Source organism: Apteryx rowi, unplaced genomic scaffold (assembly GCF_003343035.1).
Source record: "Apteryx rowi isolate R43461 unplaced genomic scaffold, aptRow1 scaffold_60, whole genome shotgun sequence".
NCBI lineage: Eukaryota > Metazoa > Chordata > Aves > Apterygiformes > Apterygidae > Apteryx > Apteryx rowi.
In genome coordinates, this window is record NW_020450872.1 from 519,067 (window position 1) to 534,715 (window position 15,649).

Genomic DNA, 15,649 nt, shown 5'->3' on the forward strand with positions numbered 1-15,649 from the left:
ACAAACATTTCAGGCACCTACATTACAACTGCTCACATAATTAATTCAGCCTAGCAGTCAGAAACAGCAATAGTGAGACAGCCACAGTTCAGCAGCCTGCACTGTGCTGTGAGGAGATTTTTCCTGCAGACAGATGCCACCCGGAGGAACAAACCCAGAAAAACAATCCGCCGCCTGACCAGCAGCAACACGAGGAAAGATGAGACCTGCAAGCCTCGCTCTCCTCCTGAGATTTCAAGCCCGCGCTCGCAGAACAAACCCGCAGAGCCGACAGCGGCAGTAATTTTCCGAACAAAGACAAAGCAAGCCGCACCGCAGCTACAAGACAAGCAAAAGAAAAAGCAGAATGCCCTCTCGGAGAGGGTTACATAAAGAAAGCATATGGGCTCCACCTAACAGCAAGCACAAATGCGCGCACTACAGCTCCGGAGCCTCGGATCGCACAAGCGTTCAATGAACACCGGTAAGCCAAAAGGCAGGGGTTTTACTCACTAACTGTAATTTTTTCAACTGGATTGTCAGTAGGGATTCTCAGTTTAGGAAACCTGTGTTCTCTCAGCAGAGAAAATTATGCCTTCTGGGAAAAAGAAGTGTTTGGGCCATGCCCATAACTCCCTTGGAGAGCTGAGCATTCAGACATAACAGCTGATAAGCAGCCACAAACATGACAGCTCCATTTCCTTTTGACTTTCTTAGACCGGGCGTTAATACACTTTGGGAAACATATATCCACTTGGCACAGTAATTACATTTGTTAATTAATCTCTCTAACTGCAGATACCAAAGATCTCTGCAAGAATTTAAAGTAAAACTTCATACTGCAGGAGTACTGCCTTCCTATGCGAGTACTAAGCCCAGAAACTGAGGCAGGGAACAGAGCTTAGTTCTGTGCACTGAATTCCACACGGCCACTCAGGAACGCACAAATCATGTTTACGACACTCTAGACCTCACCAAAAATACTGAAAGGCTCAATACAGCCATTTCTATAACCTCACAACATATCCACATACAAATATATGAGTAAACTAGAAGAAATTCAATGGAGGGGGGGAAAAAAGCGTTCCCTAAATGTAAATTGTAGAAAACAGATGAGTGTAGACAGCTTACATCTCTCTAGATAACAGCTGAGGACTAAATTTTAACATGCTCCACATCTAAAAACTTCAATTGAGAACAGTTGTTCCTGATTTCTAACACTTCGTAAGTACCCAAAAGTCAATGCAATAGACTTTCCTGGTACACAGAGGCACCTTAGGCAGGTAGACACACAGGCAGGAGAAGAGAGGCTCTAACTTAGGGGACTTCAGAACATGGCAATAGTACCACCTTCCCTGGGGAGACTACTGCATCGGAATAAGCAGAAAAAGGAACAGAATCTAACCAGAACATAGGGCCGCCTTTACTAGCATGGTTGCTTTTAGCATGAAATTCTAATGAAAGGGTTAATATCCCTGATCTAGCAAGAAGGGGGGGGGGGTATAATGCTCACTATATTAACTTTGGACATAGGAAGCCTGATTTGAGACCTCCCCATTTCTAACACAAACAAGTCAGGAGCAAATCTACAGGCAATAATTAGGCACCAATTCCACCTTAATGGTACCTTCAACAAAGCAATTCCACAACAACAGAGAAGTACTATATCTAAATATCTTAGTGGACTTGCCCTTAGTGCCTCAGTTTATTATCTGTAAAACAGACATTTGTAATCCTTCCTGCCTCACAGGATATCGTGAGGAAAGAAAATAAGGCTCTCAAATACTGCAGTGACAGGGATCTAAAACAGAGATACCTGGCTCAATTCCAATCCCAGAACTGAGATCAGCTGGAAATAGCTTTGAATGTAAGATAAGTCTTTAAAAATTTCTACATTCAGATATGCAGCACCAATAAAATAAAATAAAAAATAAAAATAAAAACTGGAAGGATAGTGATTTAATAAGGAAACCAAATAGGTCTTAATGAGTAAAAATAAACTAGACTGTATCAGTGAGAATTGATATGGAACATAAACAAAGATGAAGAATTTTTTTTTTGTAAGAAAGTGATGATACATTTCACTTAAAACAAAGTATGCAATTCTTCAGAGTAATTCACTGTATTCAACACCAGTAATCTGAATTAGGAGGGCTGACGGTACATTGCTGTAATTGTAGAGACTCCTTAGATCTGAAAAACATGACTAAGTACTGTTGAGATCTGAAAGTCAAGTGACTGGAGACAAGAAGAACCAAAACTGGCAAGTTTAAATTGGACTAATTTTAATAGTGATGGGCAAAAGCTCCAGGACTGGCTGTCACTGTGTCTAGCTCAGATAATAAAAATATGAACACAGAATGGAAAGGAACACAATTATGAAACAGCTTGACCAAGGTCACACAGGAAAAAAAACAGCAGAGCTTGGGAAGGAACCCAGTGCTCCCATTAGCAGTCAAGGTGATGAACCTGGCTTAATATTCCTGATGCCTCCAGAAACACAAGCAAATGTAAGACACTGATTCCTTTGTTCTAATTCAGGAGGACGGCATGCACAAGAAAGCCAAGTCTGCAGCGCCACAAGTTACTGCATGCCAATCATCTGTGCTAAATACCTGTGTGCTTACTGCAAATGTAAACTAATTCAAATTAGCTTTGCCCTCAACAGAAGATGATTATGGTCACTAAGATGTTGACTAAGTCCATGTACATGGACAGTCATTACAGGTCGTTCAGAGTAAACAGCTACCGCAAGGTAAGTTGTTTACATGCCAAGTCCAAACCCAGTTGGGAAGTCCAGACTGCAATGGCAAAACTGACAGGTAGTCCTTTCCTAAACCCTTATAGTCTGAAAAATTCACACACTGAAGGGAACTCTTTACTGAATGTGGCTAAACAGGTGCCACTAAATCTATTTCTAATTAATTTAACATTTTATTTTGCCCTTAGCAAGGAAAACGTCAAGTGTGAGTAGACACAACCTTCTCTTTACAAGCCTAATAAGAGATTGATTTAATGGCTTTGACACACAGCAGAATGGTAATAAACTTGGCAAGTTTACTCAGTGTTCAAAACCCAATGTGCAACCGTGCAACTTTTCTTAAAAGTTTCAGTTTTATGCTACTGCCAGGGAGGGGGAAAGACAACACACATTAAATACAAGAAATGTAAGTTGAACATGAAAAGAATAATCTCCATATTATAACTTAAAGGAGGCTAGTGAAAATCCAGCCCGCTAAAGTGGCAGAAAATTCAGAAAGCTTCCTACAGTTCACAAAGCACATGGAGTCTTGCTTATTGTCATCTGCAAATCGAGAATAAAAAGCCGGAAATTATATTTGTTTTAACTCAATAATTTTTACATTGTGTGTGATGAAGATGAGAGCAGTTACACAGTTTCAAAGCTCTACTAAGAATCTAATAAGCAATATTAGCCCTTTGGGAAGATAATGATGTAATGGACCATTTATCCTGGACTGACCCTGGGAGAGTCGCAATGACTAGAATCACCAACCTCGCATTTCAGAGCTCTGCTAGGTAAGCCCTTCCCGAATGACTGAAAGTTCAAAATGAAGACAAATGTGAGAAGTTTCTGGCAGCATCAGTGTGAGAGGGAAAAAAAAAAAAAAAAAATCAGTTTTCACACTATAGGACAAAGGTGTAGATATAGGAAACTTTTAATCTAAGTATCAATGATTTAATCTGGAGGGCTCAGTCACGTATAGCAGTTTGGCACTAGTACTAAGGAGCATTCAGGATGCCACAGACATACAAGAAACCTGAGATCTTGAAAACGTAATGGCAAAGTGGCAGTGTTTACAAGAGCCATGCACAAACTAAACACCCCTCAAAAAACAAAAACAAAAACAAAAAAACACCCACACTCTTAAAGGAATCTCTTCCTAGGGAGTCACAGCAGTTTAGGTCAAAAAAACCAACATTGATGGATAGGGAGGCATTTGATGACAAGAGAGCCACCTGCTGATGGTCTTACCACAGGCTCAGGAACAGGGGCTGACCCTTTCTCTCCTCCATCCCTGCATTTCCCTATCAATTTTAGAGATTGTTGTCATGAGGACAGCAAGATCATCTTGCTACTCTAACTGAATAGGATTCTTCTTTTCTTGCAGGATTAGGTTTCAGTCATATCAGCTCACAGGTGAACGATAACAGAACTGGCAGAAGTACACAATTGACGGCAAAGAAGAGCAGGATCCCTCCTGCAGCACAGTCTTGGAGTGCAGTGTTACACTCCTAAATCCATGTAATCTTTAAATCTGAAGATCTGCATTTCCACCAGTCCCACGCATCCCCCTCTCATAATAGCAGACATAGTTGTAGTTCAACTGGTTTGAAGATTCAAACCCCTACACATCACATTCTGTGCTTTTTGGAGCTATGACATGGATCTCAACGGAAGTATCTTATCAATCTGTGCCAACATGGTGGTGCAAAATCATTCTGAAGACACCACCACTTCATAAAAATATGCAGTTTAAAGACTGGCAATAGAAATCTTTCCTATATGGGGCTCTACTACAAGACACTAGATACTATGGTTGAAAGTTTGCACAGTTCAACTACAAATAAGGAACACAGTTCTGAGTAACTAAGCCTTTTGCTAGTATGTTCTTCATCATTTATTTCAAGAAGATGTCAATGGAAATGAAGTTTCTACAATTGCATGTCACTGGGTTTTATACAAAAATTACCAAATAAAACTTGAAATTCAGGCCACAAGCCTGCTTTGTGCAGACATGATTAAACATCTGCAGTGGTCCCTCCTAAAGCTCAGACGCTGAATGTAGAGAAGCTGAGCTCCATCAAAACAGTTATGTTGGCTTTTAGTGTGTATATTATGCGTTCAAAAAGAAAAAAAGATGACAAAGAATCAAACCTTAATAATGGAATTTAAAAACCCTGATTATCTACAAAATGTTGCTGGGAAAACTATTCTTAGTTTAGTGCTAGAAAGAATACTCAGAAGACATCTAGCATTCAAGATTAATTGTGCTGGTAAAATACATTAATACACAAGTTCCTTTTCATACTTTATAAAAGACTCTAAATAGCATTATAATGACATTACTAAATCGCATCATACAGCCTCACCTTTCTAAAACTCTTTTGGTCTTATTCTATCCAGCCTGAAGGCTTTTAGGTTACTAGTTCACAGACTGTTGTCAGTGGTGGTACACGAATCACACGTGGTACGCAGTGACAATTCCCAGCAAAGCATCTCCACACTAGTGACTGGTAGTTAACATTGATCAACAGTTGCTGTAGCTATAAATGTTGAATGATGCAGCAGCATCTTCTTGTCCATTGCTCTACTCCCAACACCCACTGCAAACATCCTTGCACTACAGCAGTACAGTTCCTGTGCAAGACCATGGGGAAAACACGCTTCCGGTGTCAGCCTAAGCCCAGGGAAAACAACAGCCCAGGAGGCAGACGGTGAGGCAGGGTTTGGCTCAGATCTGTGAAGCCGAGGAAGGTGACTGCAGGTACAGCTCCACCACAGAGTGAGAGGACAGACGTTAAATGACAATGAGGGAGGCTAGATGAGAAAGAGCACACGAGGAGGAGGGGGAAGACAGAACAAAGGTTCGCCTTGTGTACTCGGGCAGCTTTAGCCACTACCATTAATCACAGCAGGCTMATCTACCACAAGCAATGCACCGCTACTACCTACACAGCGTTCTGCCAGAGCACTTCAAGCTACAGATTCCATTTTGGACAATCCACTCTTCCATAAAATATGGATCAAAATAAGCCAATTATGTAGTGAAAGTTCATTAAATGCCAGCACTACCTCCCACACACACAGGAGAAAGCTAACTGAGCCAATCACAAGTAGATGGGGGAAGCGAGTTTAATTTCTCTGCAGGGAAGGGGGTTGTGTAAAACCTTGCTCCCATGCAGAATGAAGAAAGTCACAACACTTTACTGATTACAGTCAATATAATTTATAATAAAATTTCCTATGCGATATGATCAATATGAAAAAATAAAAGGTCAAACTTGCCACAAAAAGACAGATTTCAAAGTGGATTTTCCTTGTAATCTATGAAATAGACTGATATAGTCATCGTTACTTCTTTAAGTAGCCTTATCGACATTTTCTCTGGAATTACCATGGCCATAACAGCATATACTCATAAAAGGATATACTCCATGAGGTAAGGTGGTAGCAGTGCCCTCCCCAACCCCAATCAAAATATTGAAAGATTTTGTTTTAATCGTTTACATGTTCAAGTGTATGTTATAAGCTAACAAAAATACTGTATATGTCAGGGAAACAGCAGAATTAGGAGAAGAAAGCAAGCATGAATACCAAACCAAACAGAAATCCTTGAAAATTACCTATTTGAAAAAAAGTAGAAATTGGGAGAACAAATTCCAAGAAATGCTTGTCTGGAAATCATAATATATACGAATCAGGCATGAATTGTGTTATCCCAAGTCAGTTATTTTTGTCTTCCAAAACTCTGGCATAAAAATAGCTTCCCAAAAGAAGCCTTTTAAATTATTAGTGAATTTTGTCAATTAAGTACTAAAAAGTTTAGTTGTAATTTTAGGTTTTAGGCACACTGGTTTAAGTTTTTGTATATGCATGTATACATTTCAATGCTGTTTTCAAGTGTCACTTCAGTAAGAAGGGCCTGACTTGCTTCTTTTCTTTAAAAGGTGGCTACTACAAAGTTCACATTTGAAAGCTGTCTAGGTCTGAACCTTAGCTGATAATTTTCACCAAAGCTCTAAAACAAATAGCTGTCTGAAGCATAAAGGAAAAATAGAAATAGAAGAAGATTTCTATAGCTGTAAAATCTTGCGGCATGTATTTCCTCATAGGTCTAATTTAGTCCTATTTGCTTGTTTCTTTGTAAAACAAACAGGAAGAAATTATCAACTTCACCGAGATATACAAGTGTAGCAGGCACATAGAGACAACACATAAGAAAACATCTGTATTTCCTTCCCATTCTCTTCCACCTGAAATAAATTCTTTGGCTGCAGTTTGTCTTCTTTTCTGGAAGCATTTACACAGTATCTAATGCTATCCACCACCATGACTACCCCTGGGGCTTTTATGAGGGTGGGAACAATCAGGATAAGAATTACTAGGGACATCAAAGACACAAAACATTTATTGAAGAGGGAAGAGGAAGAGAGAGTGTGAGGTAACGAGGGTCCTACTGTATTTACCTTATGTGCCATGCATGTGGACAGCAATAAAAACCATGTAGGGAGCAATTTTGGTCAGAGAAAGAACACGGCAGCCTAATGGGAGGCCTTTGTTCTTCAAAAGGGTCTCCTTTTCCCCTTTTGTGCTTCACTTAATTCATGGCATCTGAGCTGCTCTTGAACTTGACAGACAGAGAAGGAGGGGGGAGAGATGGAGAAAGGGGGAGACAGACACAAAGAAGGAAAGAAGAAAGAGGGACTTCAAAGAGTTTTCCTTTGAAAATTCAGTTGTGCTGTATGCATTGCTGAAGGTTTGGGATTCAAAAAAGGTCAGAAAACATTTCGATAATTTCATGGTGGGAATAAATTGTCCAAGTCCCTTATTAAGACAGGCAGAAGGAAGGGACAGAATAAAAAGGTACGAAACTATTTGAACTGAGGAATACAAACACAATAGAATTTTTCCCCAGGGTGCTTTTTTATTATTATTGTTTATTTTCGGTTTAAATCTGATTCTCCATGGCCCCCAAGACAGTTAGCAAAACCGCGTCCCGAGAAGCTCCGGCTTGCAGGCGGCACCTGCGAGGCGCCCGCTGCCCGCCGGGCGCAGCAGGAGCCCCGCGCCCCCAGCGCCGCGCCGCCCCGCCGCCCGGCCCCAGCCCCGCTGCGGCGCGCCGTGCAAAACCCTCACGGACTTCGGAAACGCTCCTCGGCGCTACTCACGGCACGAATCGACGCCCATTAGCTCGTCCAGCGGCAGAGTGGCTAAAACTTGGTTAGCGAAAGAAAAAAACATAACGCCGAATGTGAAAGGGGCTCCCAAGTTTGGTGCTGTCCGCTTTGAACTGGTGGAACACACTCCGATAGTTCACCAACGGCAGTTAATATTAGGTCTCGTAATATATTCGGCTTTTCGCCCTCTTTAAATATCCATGCCCTAGGCAACATTTATATGAAATAATTCATATCTGCAGACTGCACTTTTCTCAAGCATCTTGTTTGTTCTCTAGCCCACCCCCTCCCCTCCATACCGCGCATCAACCACTTGTGTATAAAATGTATATTCCTTTGTGGATTTTTCTCTATGAGGTAGGCACTGAAAACGTTCACTAATAGTATTTACATATAAAAATGAGATGGCAAAATGCACACAGATTTATGCACCAATATTGTAATAAATTATTGATAGTGGATCATGTTATAAGTTAATTCTCTATGAGATTTTTAATGCATAAGGATCTTGCATTGTCCCTTACTGACAATTATCCCGTCTCCTTCCCAATTTACATATTCTGACAGAATGGAAATAGTGTACTGTAGGTAGACAGAGTACAGAAAGTAACAGTAAATCCATAATTCAACTTTCCTACTTGCTGTCTAGTGATCATTTCATTACTTTTACTATTCTAATTTGAGAACAGAGCTTTTCTTCATTTGCACAAAAAAGGTACTAAACTCAAGATTTTTAAATTCACCATATAACCTAAAACACCTCTCTTTTTTTTTTAGATAAAACTATAAAGCACACCACTTTTTAAAGATATCTGTCTTAATGAGCCTGCACAAGGTTAATTTTATTTAAAAACCCGAAGGCACAATTAAACTATGCAAATTATACAAACATACATGCAAACTTATATGCTAATTGAGAAGCAAATAAGGCTCCAGCAGACTGCCAGCACAGCCGTTGATATTGTGGAGTTTAGTTGTCATCATGCTGTAGGGAGATGTTTCTTTCTCAAATGGCCACGACATTTATTTTTAAAAGGCAGGAATCCATGTTATCACTGTAACACCTGTACAAATTCCTCATGACATCAGGCATGTACAGTATCTCATAAAAATGATTTGTGTACTCAGGAAAAACGGTGAGTCTCAAAGTCATCAAAATTGAGAATTAAGTCAGAATTAATGCTGAGCTTAGGATTATTACCCCAATGCGCCCCCCCCTTTTTTTTTAAATCAGGTGTTTTGTCCCTATTCTCTGGAAAGAGACCACAGCTCCTTACTTTGCACATAAGTTCCATACATAAAGATAACTGACGTAGRAAGTAATTGATAACCTATTATGCCACCTGTAAGATAACCTGGGAAAATATCAAGCAATAAAACTGGTAGAAATGTTTCTTTATCACAGACTTGTTATCTATGACTGAGAACTAGACATCTTCTGAAGTCATTCTGCTTTTTCCAAAAGAATTTTGAGGACTTCCACTAGAGAATTACAGAACCTCTCTCTATTATTTCAACTTTACAAGCTAAACAGTATCTGTAATCCGAAATATGTTCAAAGTGGAAGCAAAAAAGACGGAAGTAAAAAGTTTACAGAGCAATTTAAGTAACTGAAGATTAAGAAAAAAAAGTCTGCTTTGAGCACCAGGAGTGTCTTGAGTATTAATTACATATATAAAACATTGAATACTGGCAGTGTTATATTCAGTAGACAGCGCTAGAACACTTATGGGGTACACTAATTACAGAAATATAAAGATATTCAAGAACATTACTAAAGGATCTTTGGGTGAGAATAGAGGAGTTAAATCTAAATATTCAACTGCCTTTTATTGGAACTAGTTTGCCCCAACACCACAACCCCAAAATTATATTACCTAGAGAGTGAAACTTTTACCAGAGTTGCTTTTAATTTCCATATCCAGAAAMCAATCAATTAAATTGCTAGCTAAAAACAAGCAAACAACATGCACGCTTTTATTTCTCTCTTCTTTTTCTCAGTGCAGACATAGTACAAAGTTACACCACCTGTAGAGGTAGYGACTTGTTTCTTCGCAAAAAGGAAGTTTAACTTTGCCTCCCAAAAATCTCACACACACCCGAAGAAAAGAACTGTAGTCACAAGTATCTGACTTGATGCTGGAGAGCATTTAAGTTCCTACAGTTGGCAAAGCAAATACATTAATGAATACAGAGATTTCTGGCTGCTTCTGAGGATTCTCATAAAATATATTAAAAAACAATACATAAACACATTGAAGTTATTTGTATTCTGCCCTAACCCAGAGTCTTAACCATCTTAAACATGTCATTCTGTGACGTGTCTAAGGCTTTTCTCCTAAGTTTTCATATCTTATGGTTGACTGAAGCTTTTCTTATGTTTGGGGCATTTTTAAAGATAGCTTTATTTATGCTAACTCTCAAATGCCTGTAATATTAGCCAATCCTATTGCCTTCCTCTCAGAGTATTTCTAGGATCCCTCTCCTCCCCTTACTCATTTTCATGGAACTTGCAGAAAATTTTCTAAATACATCTGTCTTTCTGTCAAATTTGGTTGAAATCAACCAAAAGATTGGAAAGTTAATTACGGGACTGGAAATAAAGACACAATGCACTTAAGAAGTACGTTAAAAGTTAATTCTTTCATGCAGGAGCAGATTCACTTTGTATAAAACATTTCTTCAGGCTTAAGTGGAAATATTAGCTTTATGCAGAAGAACATCTTGAATATATGAATAGAAAACACCGAACATTAGACAACCAACTCCTATCATGACGATATTGAGTGACACAACAGTCAAATACCAATCTCTTCAATAGACTGGTCCTAAATCGTTTTAACACACGCACAGTCAAAAACAAAGTTGCTAACCATAGCGTCTGCAGAAAAGCCATTCTGAGAGTGCAGTCATCACTTAATGCTTGGGGCAATGACCATAGCATAGTCATATGCCACATTTGAACCGGTCATCAAGAAATGGTTTATAAAGAAACCCAAATAAAATATATTGCATTAATCCAGCACATAGATCATAAAGTCATTCATCATGACACTGACTGGAGGCAGTAGTTGTATTATTTTAAAGTTAAAAAGAAATCTCATCTATTTATTTTGTTAGTGCTGCTTCCAGGCATATGCTTACTTAGCTTTCATTCAGACAGGGAATACATATATTGTATAAATAGCTTTCATACATAGTCTTCCTCCTCCTGTGATGTGCACAGCAATCACCTTTCTACTTGGAAGCTTTTATTCACTATGCAGATTACATGTTCTGTCTCAAACTATGTACTTCATTTAATTGTGCACTGGGAACACTTTGGCAGGTATCTCTATAAATGTTGCTATGCTACCAAAAACAGGTAATCTTTTTTTTAAGTTACATCAGATTTAAGGGCTGTTCTAGACTTAGAAGGAACAGAAAAGTGTAATGTTACTTCTACATTTCAAAAGCAGAGTAAATCAAACACTACAGGGCCCTCCACATTTTCATCCTCTTTTTACTGTTCCGAGATTCTTTCCCAATCAAACCACAGCCCCAAAACAATGAACAAGTATGAACCCCAGGCTTTCTCTTGTTGCCTGCAGAAAAAGTCAAGCTACAAGATCAAACCGGAAAAGGAAGCAGTCAGGCAAAAATGTTTCTTCATTCCAAAGATACTTAAAAGATACCTTATTCATACCAGATAGCCTCTTAAAAAGGAACCTTAAACGGATCAAAAATGGCACCCTTCTGAACAAAAGTAAATACTGGTAGGTTATTATCCAAAGTTCTTGCCTTTCCCTCCTCTCCTGTTGTCTGTTCCTTCCTCCACTCTCGAGCTGACCATTGCACTTGCCTAGCAAATGGGTGCCTCAATCTAGTAGAAGCTTGCGGTGGAGAGCACAGGACAAATACAAGTGCCAATACTGCAAAATAGGTAAAAGTAATGCTGGAAAGGCATGGGAATATGAGATCCTCCCTGTTCAGCAGCAACCCATACCTGTACCAGTTCAAAAAAAATTACCACAGAACTAAAGGGCCTCATACTGGCACCATAGCTCCCCAAGACTGCTGAGCCAGGCTGCAAGTTAGCTGCAATCAGAAAAAGGTGTGAAGGGACAAAGTTTCCCCAAAGAGCACGTGCTCCCTTTGCTGTCACATCAGAGAACGACTGTGTGGCCTCAGGGAAGTTGGTTCCTCTAGCTGATGCTGAGGAAAAACAACCCTGAAAAAGAGGAACAGCTTTCTGTTCGATCAGCCAATTAAACCAGCTATATTTTGATTGCTCAGTTGCAAAGCAAAACACTTGGGGAGAGTAAGAATTAATGGCCAAAGGCAAGGGGACCCACTTCAGTAGTGACCAAACAGCAGACTAGCTGTAAAATTCATAACATCCATCCACACACACACACMCCCCAAAAAAACAAAAGAGGAAAAAAAGAAGCAATATCATCCTTACTTTCCAAAATACAAAACACTCAGCTTGCTTGGAATCAAGCCCTTATAACAAGAAAAAAAGTTATCTTTGCTATACTGTTAGTACCCCTAGTTTTCTTCTAGAGTCTACCTCAGTCAGTTATTTATATATATGCATACGTCAAACAGTTTACCTCATAGCATATATGCATGTCTTTTCCCCACTGTCACTATACTTTTATAGAACAGTATATTCCATGAAGGCAGATTTGGGGGATATAATCTGCCCTTTTTGCAGCAGAAGAGTATTTACATGGTTTATTAACATGAAGACATTTGTAAGGACTTTTACATTTGTTTTTGCTGTGCCTGCTTCCCATCTGATGGCACTTCATTGATCAGTAAGTCCTGAATGATCAAAAGATTCTGCAGCAGTATTAAGCCATCTTTATTTATTTCTTCCAAGATTTGTCAGTTTGAAAGTCAATATGTTGGACCACACTGTTCTTCAAGTGGCCAATGGCTGGATCAAGCCTACAAGCACTTCTCATCTTGGGACCTTTTTCACAAAGCAGGAATGGCTGTTAAAGCAGGAAACTGCCTAAGCAGCTCAGCACATCACACATGCACAACCTCGTACAGAGGCAGCCTTCCGACTGACACTGAGGAAGGAGTAGGAATATACGGGGCAGTTGCTGTGTYGGCTGTCCCTATGTCAACAGTGCCACCCCCTTCAGGTCCGTGGCCTAGCAGCCCTCTCTTTTTTTTGGCCTCCCCATCCCTTTCTCACAGCAGCTGCTGCTGTTGGAAAAGACACACTGTTGTTTGAATGAGAGAGATGGGTCTGCTACTGCTTATACAAACACAGGATTAGATAGTACTTGCTTATTTTTCTGTCCCCAAAATAAGGTAAGGTTTGGTCCATAGAGAACAACTTGTCAAGTAGTCTCAAACTCTGCCGAGGACTTTCCTTAAACTTACCAAGTCTGATAAAGCAGAAAAACAAAGAACTGTGTCCTTTAACATAAACACAGTCAACTCAGGCTTATGAAAACAGTAGCCTCGAGACCTATGACCTCAGTGTAATCCAGAAGCTCCAGTTAAGTGGCACTGTGAAAACTATATATTGTTTCACCACATATGGATAATAAAACATTCTATTTTTTGTACCAAGAGAGCTCTTTTTCCCCAATACCTCCTTTAAAGTTACTCTACTGGAAGAGTCTCCTTTTTGTCTTGACATGATACAACTYCCATGACAACTAAAAAAAACCCTTAATGCTTATTTTAATGAAGGCAGGAGACTCATAAAAGAAACTAGAGTAGAGGGAAAAACTTCCCTCATGACAAGGCTTTATGCACCATTCACTAATGGTTGTTTAAACAAAGACTATTTCCTTTCAATCTACTCAATGTTATTTTAAAATACTGAAATAGTAATTTTGAACATTTGACATCACCTTCACTTTAATGGTAACTGATTAAGATGTCACACACACATGAATATTGCTTCACAAAAGGGGCAGTTCATCCCAGCAGCCAACAAACGCCACCTAGGAAGAGCTCTGCTTCACTCCTTTTGACAACTGATTACCTTTTGCAATGCACTGTTAGTGACTCCCCACATTCACCATTAATTCAGTCAAAAAGCATACTGGTACAATAGCTTTTCCTGAAAAAGAAAGGACATACAAATAGAAAGCTTATGCAATACAGAGTCGACGCTTTCTTGGTGGCTACGCTTTTCCACTGATACTACCCTTATTTTGGAGAATTCGAAACAAAAGATTCCCATCATGAGTGCTGGGTTAGAGTGTCTGTGATCTTCAAGTATTAGTGAGCTCCAAAATATACAAAAGAACTATCCAAAGCTAACCAAACATCACGATGCAGATATTTGACAGCAGTCAGAACACTGAAACCTAGTCAGTGCAATAAAAGCAAATACTGCAAAGGCTTATTGTAGTTTGAACAATGCTCTATTAAAAGTAAAAAATTGAATATTATACAAAGCAGACAGGGTAGTTTCGAAAAAAAATCAGAATCTAAAAACTACATTCAAGACATTTACTATATCTTGTGCAGGAAAAGTAAAGGAACGTAGCTTTGTGTACTGTAACCGTATCCAGTTAGAAATATCTTTCATCAGTGGGACAACATTAGATATTAATTTAGTCAAGCAGTATTTGAAGTTACTTGAAATATTAGGAGAAGGGAAGCATTGAATTATCTTTCTATCAGTGTAAACTTATTTAGCATATTTTATGTAATGACCTTAAAATACATCACAAACATTAAAATCCCAAGCATTCTACAAGGCAAGGAAGAGGGAGGGTTATTGTATTTTGTTTTTTTGGTTTTTAAACTTGAAAGTAATGTAAGCATCAAAACTCTGCAACTTGATAAACTGAGGAACATGTGAGCTAGGAAATTTGCTTAAGGCACCATCTGGAGGCAGTATAAGCTGGTGAAAATCTCTGAAGCCCTGACCCCAGTTCTCTGAATTTACTCATACTATCACAGTTAAAAGCAGAATAATAATGCTTTATTTCATAACCAACCTTTATATTAAGGGGTTTAATTAATTTTGTATTTTGCTTTGCTATGGAACCTAGTATCTCAAAGTTTCCCTTACTGAAAGTGCCTGCCAAAACACAAATTTGTTGCCAAATCAACACTGCAAACAATTTCATTTAATACATATTCAGTATCTTATTTCTTCACTCCCCATTTAACAGCCTAGTATTTACCACTAGGAACTAGCTTTCTCTTTTCCTAGCTCTCTTACCTACAATATTCAAAACGTTACATAGTAACTATATTATGTATATGAAATACCCTTAGCTGAATATGTGCAGACTAAGTAAATGCATGCAACCTTAATGCAGCAAAGAAACAGGAACACCTCAGGGCTGTAATTTTGTTCAAGGGAAAAGGAGAAAATCTTGCTAGTACTTATGAAACAAACACCCTCAAGGAATTTCAGTTGAGACAAAAGTATTCCTCAACAACAATAAAATTAAAATTTGGTGGTGCTGGCTAGACGCCAAGAGTTGCAGTACTCCTGCAAGAGGCAGTGGCTCCCAGTTGCCGGCTCCAAGATCAAAGCTCAGAGACCTGGAAGTCTGACGCACACAGCAGAAAGACCATGCTAAGGCTGTTGGTTTATTCTGCCTCTTTGAAAGACTGAATCTTCTGGCTCTCAGCAATTTTTTACAAGCATAGCAAACTTCTAATTTGGAAAGGATAAAATCTAGCCTCTTTTCATGGCTGCTACTATTCTATAGTGCTACAAAGGAATCTTCATACTCTCCCTACTCATCCAAGTAGCAGCCTCCATTCTTTCATT

General features: G+C 39.1%; 1 protein-coding gene across 3 annotated transcripts in view; it reads right to left on the reverse strand.

The window, feature by feature from the left end:
• POU2F1 (POU class 2 homeobox 1) overlaps positions 1 to 15,649 on the reverse strand; it is a 119,620-nt gene that overhangs the window by 85,012 nt on the left and 18,959 nt on the right. The window contains exon 1 of one of the 3 annotated variants that reach the window (XM_026083386.1): positions 13,895 to 13,917. The exons of the other annotated variants lie outside the window; for them this stretch is intronic. The gene's annotated coding sequence lies outside the window, so the exon portion shown is untranslated. Of the gene's footprint in view, positions 1 to 13,894; positions 13,918 to 15,649 lie in introns of those variants that run through there. 3 annotated transcript variants of the gene reach the window in all.